Genomic DNA, 8,401 nt, shown 5'->3' with positions numbered 1-8,401 from the left:
AAACGCAGTCTTTAGATAACCAGAGCAGCCCAAGTACTGTAATCAAGTGTGCCAGAACAAGAATTATTTCAGAAAGTCTTAGGTCACCATCTGCACAAGTTGTTTCAGCATGTCATTTTGTGAATTGAGCATAAAAGGCAAGCGGTATTCAGGGCCATAATCATACAAATGGTAACAGCAGATTTCAATTCTTGACCGTAACACAAAATATTCCTGGTGCTTGTAACACCTCTTCGTGTCACAGAGAAAACTCAAGGAAAATTAAACTGAAAACTTTTCAAGAAATTTTGCTTTAAAAGTTTTTCTATTTATGCTATTTTGTTTAATCCCTTTTTATCAGGTAGGGAGGTATAATACATCTTCACTGGTAGTCCACACAGATTTGAATTTTTCACTTTGATTAACGTCATTAATCACTTTTTCTTTTTCTTTTTCTTTTTCTTTTTCTTTTTCTTTTTCTTTTTCTTTTTCTTTTTCTTTTTCTTTTTCTTTTTCTTTTTCTTTTTCTTTTTCTTTTTCTTTTTTATTTTTCATTCATCTTACTTTTCTGGGCAGTCTTCACTCCATTTGGGGTTTGCTTTTGAGCAGGGTGACAGCTACAAATCATTTTACCCTATAATATCAAAGGCTTGAGGTGTTGGCTCACCATCTAAAATCATTCATGGGTAGATGGGTAGGATATTTATGAATTTCCCCATTTTCTTTGGAAAAGTAATCTAAAGTACTTGATATGATATTTCAATAGTAACTTTGAATGCTATGCATTTTACATGTAAGCCATGAAAAATAGAAAAGGATCCCTGAAGATTCCAGGAGGGATTTCTCTGGTTGTTTTTTTTTTTTCTTTCTTTCTTTCTTTCTTTTTTTTTTTTTTTTTTTTCCTGGTGTCTACAGATATTACCTACTGGAGCCTTACATCTTGTGGTCAATTTCAATGTCAATTATGCTATCAACTGTAAAGTTCAAGAAAAAAAATCAATCACAGCAGCACTGTCACTCCCATGTAAGTGAAACAAGAAGCGTTTCTGTGTGCAGTTGGTATGCATGCAATCTCATTTTGTGCACCAGGAATAAGTGTCAAAAAAAGCAAGATGAAAAGTGATTAAACTTAATATAGCTACTGTTATTTTCTGTCATATCAAAACTATACCCAGATGTTTTATTGACCATAAATTGAAAGAGTCTTGAAAGAGTTGCACTGGAACTCTAAACTGCAGGCTGCTTAGTCCACAATTAAGCTACAATTCAAATGGAATTTGTCTTGCCAGTAAATAAAACATCTCCAAAGTTGAAATACAAAATACTGCAGAGAATCTGCTGCATGTTGCTTCTTACCAAACTTCGTTTCCTTTGCAAAATAGTGCTGAGTGTCCATTTCCACTTTTGAGAGCATTTGAATCATTAGTTTTGCTTTTCATTCTACTTATTCATATAAAGCTTAAGAGCTTTTTACTTTTTTTTTTTTTTTTTTAATCAGATTTTGGTAAACATGATACAGATCTCTTATAAAGCACTGGGTATTGAGGAAGCATCAAGAATGTTCTGTGTTTGTGAATCATTGCGGAGACTCTAAATATGGGCTTTATGCACTGGACAGCTGTAATATGTGTAATGATGAACCTACAGTTGGCTGTATCAATTCCAGGTTCCAGTCTTTCATCCCATTTCAGGGGGTTTTCATAGCCTCCAATGGAAGTGATCCTTGTCTACTGCTTTGCTTTGAAAATATGCTTTGAAAATAGCATGAAGGTCTGGATTGTTGGTAAGTTAATAATAGATTTAATTATATATTGTCATTCAAGAACTGTTCTAGATGTCCAGGAAAAAAACACATGGACAAGCTTTGACCACTTCAGCCTGAACCGCAGTATTATGCGACCTGGGCATGCACTACATTCTTTCTGGTTTTGCAAAGGGAAACAAAGACATGTTATCTTCCAGTGAAAAGTATTCAAAAATAAAGTATTCAAAAATATTCCACAATCTTTTGTGTTCACAGACTTCCAGCTAGTTGCTAGTCTCATATATTCAGTCTAGAAAGAACAAATAGAAGACAGAAAATAAATGTCTTAGAGTATCTAAGTTTGACATGGTTGAGAATACTTATTCAGAACACTTGAAAAGGGGCTGAATTTTTGTAGTGATTGATGAGATACTAATATAATGATATTTTTAAATAGTTTTACTGTATTTCTTGAATTTATTAATTGCTGCAAATAGGAGCCCAACTCAGTCAGAAATGACAAATCCCTTTTTTTCCTGCTTTTTTGTAACTACGTATGCAGTTGAAGAAGCATTTTATTTTCAGTGTGTAATACATATGCCGTCTTTGTAAAAACATGTATTTTATTGTACTTAGGCCTTGGAGTAAGCCACTTGGCTGTATTTCCTTTATTCATTGCCAGAAGAGGACTTCCAACAATATTCTGACAACATTGTAAAAGCTATTTACTTAAATTTGTCTCATGAAAGCGTTAAAAAATTAGAGTTGGATTTTTTTACCATAGTGTTTTGTGTTCTTTCTTTGGCTAGATTTCCCATTTTTGTGTGAGAAGTCCTGCATTTTGTAATTGTGATTATAACCCTTGCTTGCTTTTCTAGTCAGAAACATTTCCTATTACTGTTTTAGGTCTCCAGAAATATAAATTGATCCAGTGAGATACCAGATGTCTCTGCTCTAGATAACAGTTCCAAAACAGACCTAATTCTGTCACTGTGGCAAATGATGAATTCTTCATCAGCCATAATTTTGCTGAATTTGTTAATTCTCGGTCTGTTTTCTTTCTGTGTCTTTCTAAGCCATATGCTCTTTGTTCTGCTTTGTTTTGTTTTTAATGTATACCAATTCTATTTTTCAGTCTGATTTTACACTATAAGCATTTGTCAGCTTCACACCAAATCCAGTGTTATTTTTTGAAGGGGGTGACAGGGAGGAAAAAAAGTAGTTGTACAGTTAACTCTATCAATGGGTGAGCAGCAGCTATTTTCTCCTGGCTTTATGAAGATATCTGGAAGGTATATGACCTAATTGATGATCATCTACATTATCCCTTATTATAAAGTATGCCTTAAAGGAACAATTTAACATTTTTATTTTTATTTTTTTAACTTCTGTATCTTGCCTTCTTAAGTCTGCTTTGAAAACTAAACAGCTAGCAGCTTTCTCATATTCTACAGAAGACCAGCTGGCATTGAATTCTAAGTGGCAAAATGACAAAAACAAAATTTCCCAAACTACTTGAAAAAGTTTGAAGAGCTGCTGCTAGGGCAGTTCTTTGTAGCTGTCATCCAGAAGCATGAGAGGAGCTCTGTTGCTAGGTGGCAATGTTCCTCAAGTAAAGATGTATTGGTAGAGCCTGTAAATCTTTTGCTTAAAGCAAGGAGGAAATAATGATTTAATTGTGCCATCATTAGAAAGCTTTATCATGTTTTTCTTGGAACTTCATGATTGCGTAATGACAAGTGCACTGTTATTTGCATTATACCATAACAAGGCATGGCACTTCAACACACACAAAATATTTAAAACCACAAAACCTCAACATCTATCTTGGGACAATCCAAAAGCCTGTCAAGTTATAAAAACTGTGTCACCGTTTGGGAATCTCCACAATAAGGCACACTGAGAAATCCAAAGAGGTTTGAAACTTGGTGTAAATCAAGCTCACCTAATAATGAGTAAGTGCACAAAAGGTCTTGAAACATGGAGTTGACACAGGAGGCTGAAGTAGTGGTGAGGAGATAATGCTTAGGACAGCCGGAAGGGAAAGGAGAAAGGAAGAGCTGGGCAAGAGGAAAGTATGAAATAAGGACTGAGGAGAAAAAAAAATGAGACCTCAAGGGTGACTATTCTTTGTTCTAGAAATCTTGAAATGGGTATAGGTCAAATAAATTCAGTTCTTTTCTCCCTGCAATAACAGCCTGTCTTATGTTCCATGGATTTGCTTTCATTGAAGTAGACTGGGATGTCTGAATCCAAGTAGAGAAGACTGAATGCAAAGCAGAAGTTGTTTGGTAGAAATAGGGTATTTTTCCTTTTATCTACCACTGGCTTCCTTTTTGTTACAAAAAAAAAGCTGGGTCTCAATAGCATGCGGTACAATTTTGTTGTTTCTTTCTGTCTCCCTGTGAGATGCATACAGAAAGCCTTTTTCCTCTTTCACAGTCTCCCATCAATTTTTTTTTTTTTCTTGGACTTAATGTTTCTGAGAATTGCTATTGAACAAAATCAACCATCTGGGGGTAAAACTCTTAGAACGTAAATAATTACTCCCCAAGATCGGTTCTGAAAGTCATACATACAAGAAGCCACAATGGAAAATCAACCAGAAAATTAAATGCTTCAGAGACAGGAGATAACTAAATAATGACAGCAGAGGGTATAGAAAGAAAATAACAAAGAAAAACAACCACATCATTTACTCTGTTTGTACATATATAATATATATTATATATTATATACTATGTATATACATGTATATCTTATATATATAAGAATATAGATATGAAAAAATATTTTTTTTTTTCTGTCGACGTGCATAATTAAGTAGGTCAAATTCACGATATGATGAATGCTTAAGAAAATAACACCCTTTTAGCTAACATCTCTAGTCCTTAAATTTTCTCCTAGCTTGGGAACCATTTTCTAGGCTTCATCATATAGAGTTAGTCATGATGTTTTGATTCACTACATAGACCTGCACAGCCTGAACTGCCAGAGTAAGTTACAGTAACAGTATTATTACTATTCTAATTTTGAAATATATAGTAATTTTGAGTATATAAATGCTGAAGGAAGGTGAGAAATAGTTTTGATTTTTATTTTTTAGGGTAGGTTTCAGATATGCTTTCTATCTGCTAGTGAAATGTGTGGACTACAACAGACAGAGTTAAATGATTGAAAGGACAAATACGTCTATCCTTGTTCCAGCTTTGCAGTATTAATGCATATGGTGATAAGGCAGGGGAATCCCAATGCTTGAGGAACACTGAATTTTCCATACAGTACATCTCACAAGGGGCATAGACAAGAACTAAGACACCCAGATACCATACAAACCAGTGCTACCATACTTGGCACTCCTGCTGGACAGCTATGCATTGTAGCCTGAAGAAGATCAGGCAGAGGCAGCTGGCAGCACCGGATGAAGCAGGTTATCATTCTTACACAGCTTTCATTACCAGAGCTCTATTTAACTGTACATGGAGCAAGAGCTAAATTTCATTGGATTAAGTCATTGAAATTGGATTAATTCATCAAATATTTAGCACGTAATTACAATAATAAATGTATTTCTTCTGTTCAGCTTTCCATCATTACTAGTTTAATCACTTCTGACATTTTACTCAATATATAATGACTTCGTATTTTCTGTTAATAGCAAGTCCCCCTGTGACATTAAATGAAACTTGCTCAGAGTCAGAATTTTTGCATACTTACATAGTTCTTCTAGTCCCTTTGGATTCTGAGAGATTTTCTATCAAGGAAAAGATCCCACAGATCATTTTATATTTCTAGATATTGATATTTCTACATACAAGTTCCTTTCAAAAAGAAATAATGAAAAGATCGGTTATTGTATGGGGAACTGGATAAATGCATTTTTTTTTCAGACCTGAGGTAAAATTCATTAAAATATAGAAGGCTGATACATTTATGTTTGCAAGATTTTCCTACAAAGAAAGTCTTTTTATTAAAAGTTCATAATGAAAAACATAGACATTTATAAATTCTTTAGAAAATACTACCTAGTCTTCTGAAACTTCATGAAAACTGTTAGAAACATATTCTTTATTATTTTGTATCGAGGTAATACCCACATATTTCTGTAGATAATTCATAATTTCCCAAGAAATAACTAATGTTTCATTTTATTTTATTTTATTTTTGAGTTTTCTAGGTACATTCAAAATAACCACCAATATTTGAATGTAAATTTTCAAGTTGAGAGAGTTGTGTATAGATAAGTATCTTCTGGGGACACAACCCACTTTCAAATCTGGGTTATGTGAACAGTATATTTGCAGTATTTTGTGAACAGTATATATTTCCACATATTTCCATTACTTAAAGTTACATTGTTTTGCTAGGCTAATTTATTTTTGGTGGTGATGTTTTTTTTTTTTTTGAAATAGTTCTGCTGAAGTGGAAGTCATTTCATGAAAACTTTTTCCTTGTTCAATCAAATTCAGTGATAGGGAAAGATCATGTCTTCCTTGTCTAAATCAAAATCTGCTTTTCCTCAAAGGCATTAAAATTGTCCTAAGCTAGGATTTTCCTATAAACTGTGCTTTTAGGGGAAGCTCTTCAGTTTCTACAATAAAATAAATTCTCAGGGTAAATTATTCTTATACATTAAAGATAAATATTTGTACTGATTTCATCAATGTATAATTAAAATGCTCTGTAACATGAAAATAATTTATTTTTCATTACATAACAGTATAGCATTTAAGTCAGTGCTATTTATCATTAATGTTCTTTTCTAAAACACCTTTTGTACTAGTCTTCTGTTAGAATTGCTTTGCTAATTCATTATACACATGAAAGTCTCCCAAAATAAGAAAGCCCTAGGCACCAAAACCACTGAAATTCACTCAACTTTGTAAACATCTATCCAAGGCACTGAATCAGAGACTGAGTTTTCTAAAATTCAAATAAAAGCTGTTAGCTTCCAAAAAGTTACAAAAATACAAAAGGAGGAGGAAAGAAAGCCTGAAAAATTAGTAATGCCAACCCCCCCCCCCAAAGAAAACACAACATACAACCTCGTTTTACAAGGCCAATTTTATTTCTCTGTATAAAAACAGTTTTATATTTACATCTAAGATGTACAAACTATAAGAGAATGAACTTGCATTCTCTTAACCTAAACTTAAGAAATTAAAGACTATGCTGTAATGACAAGGATAGTATCACTTCTAGATACATTACTCAGATAATGTTTATCAAGTCTGCAAAGTGTAAGCCCCTTTTCATTTTATTGGAGAAGCATACCATGGGAAGAATGATTTTTTTGCACCTGTCTTTGAGAAAAGTAGACTTTAAGAATGATTGTACTGCGAAGTTTTTTGAGGAAAGCAAGTGATTAATTTAAAGATCATAACAATAACTGAGAGATATTAGGAAATGTTATTTTCTTAGTGACATTTGGCATCTGTATAAATTCAGTTGAAGACTTTGCTGTCTGAATTCTTTTGATGCCTTTACTAAAAATACAGTGTTTTAAAACTATGATTATTTTTAATTAATTATAATGTAAAAAGCTCATAGAAACACATTTTTATATCAGAATGTGGAGTTTGCTCCTTTTTAAAGGTGCTTACAGAATAAGGCAAAAGTTGTTGCAGATGTCTTAGGCTTTGCAACAAGGACTAGAATCTCAGTCACACAAAAATAACAACTGTGATACCCCTACCTTTCAATATACCTGAGACAAATTTTAAAGTCAGCAACATTCATGTTGTAAATACCTTTGTTTATTTGTTTTGGCCAACAAATCACAGCAAGGCTATAGAGCTTAGAACTAAGGTCACTTTTTCTCAAAATTAAACTCTGTTTTCAGAACCAGATAAGGATGGATTTAAAAAAATAAATAATTAATTTAAAAAAAAAAAAAAAAGAAGCATGGGTAAAGCAAAACCTAACTACATTTCAGACAGGCTAACTGAGGTTCTAAAATTTTAATATGAGTTTTCAGAACAGTCAGAGATCAAATATTTTATTACTCATAAAATGCTTTCTTTTTTAAATATTTCTTTTTTTCCAGAAATTGATAAGAATCAATTAAAATACTCACCCCTTAAACTGAGAATATGAGAAATGTTCATCTGGTTCAGACTCGTGGTCCATCTAAGCCTCAATATATAGTTTCCAGTAAAAGAAATATTGTATAGGCAAAAAGCCTGATTCTTTTCTGTGGTCCATTGTACTCCCCCAACATGTGTGCAGAGAACATTCACACCTTTTCTTTTGCTGTCCATTATTGACCCGTTGCCCAGTAAGTTGTCTAACCCACTGTTAAAGCTGTTCATGTTATCTTCCTCTGCAGGCTTCTGGGCAACAAGTTCTACAAGTCCCAAACCTTCAGTTTCAGATGTTTTTTTCCCCAACAAAATCTTCAGGTTGTTTCATCACATGCTCCTTAGTTCCGCAAATGTGATATTTAGTCCATAACAGTTCTGCATAAACTTTGGCAAGCACCTTCATGATTTTCTAAATCTCAGTCACATCCTCAAGCTTATCTTTGAACTGGAGTCCTTGTCCTTGTAATTTGTTCTTGCAATTGAGTTGTCCAGTGTGCTAATGCACACTGGAATGATGATTTCAGAGGGATGTCAGAAATAGAATAGAATAGTTCAGTTGGAATGGACCTTCAGAGATCATCTAGTCCAACTACCT

The sequence above is a fragment of the Anas platyrhynchos genome, chromosome Z (genome assembly GCF_047663525.1).
Source record: "Anas platyrhynchos isolate ZD024472 breed Pekin duck chromosome Z, IASCAAS_PekinDuck_T2T, whole genome shotgun sequence".
NCBI classification, from domain to species: domain Eukaryota; kingdom Metazoa; phylum Chordata; class Aves; order Anseriformes; family Anatidae; genus Anas; species Anas platyrhynchos.
This window is presented reverse-complemented; position numbering follows the sequence as displayed.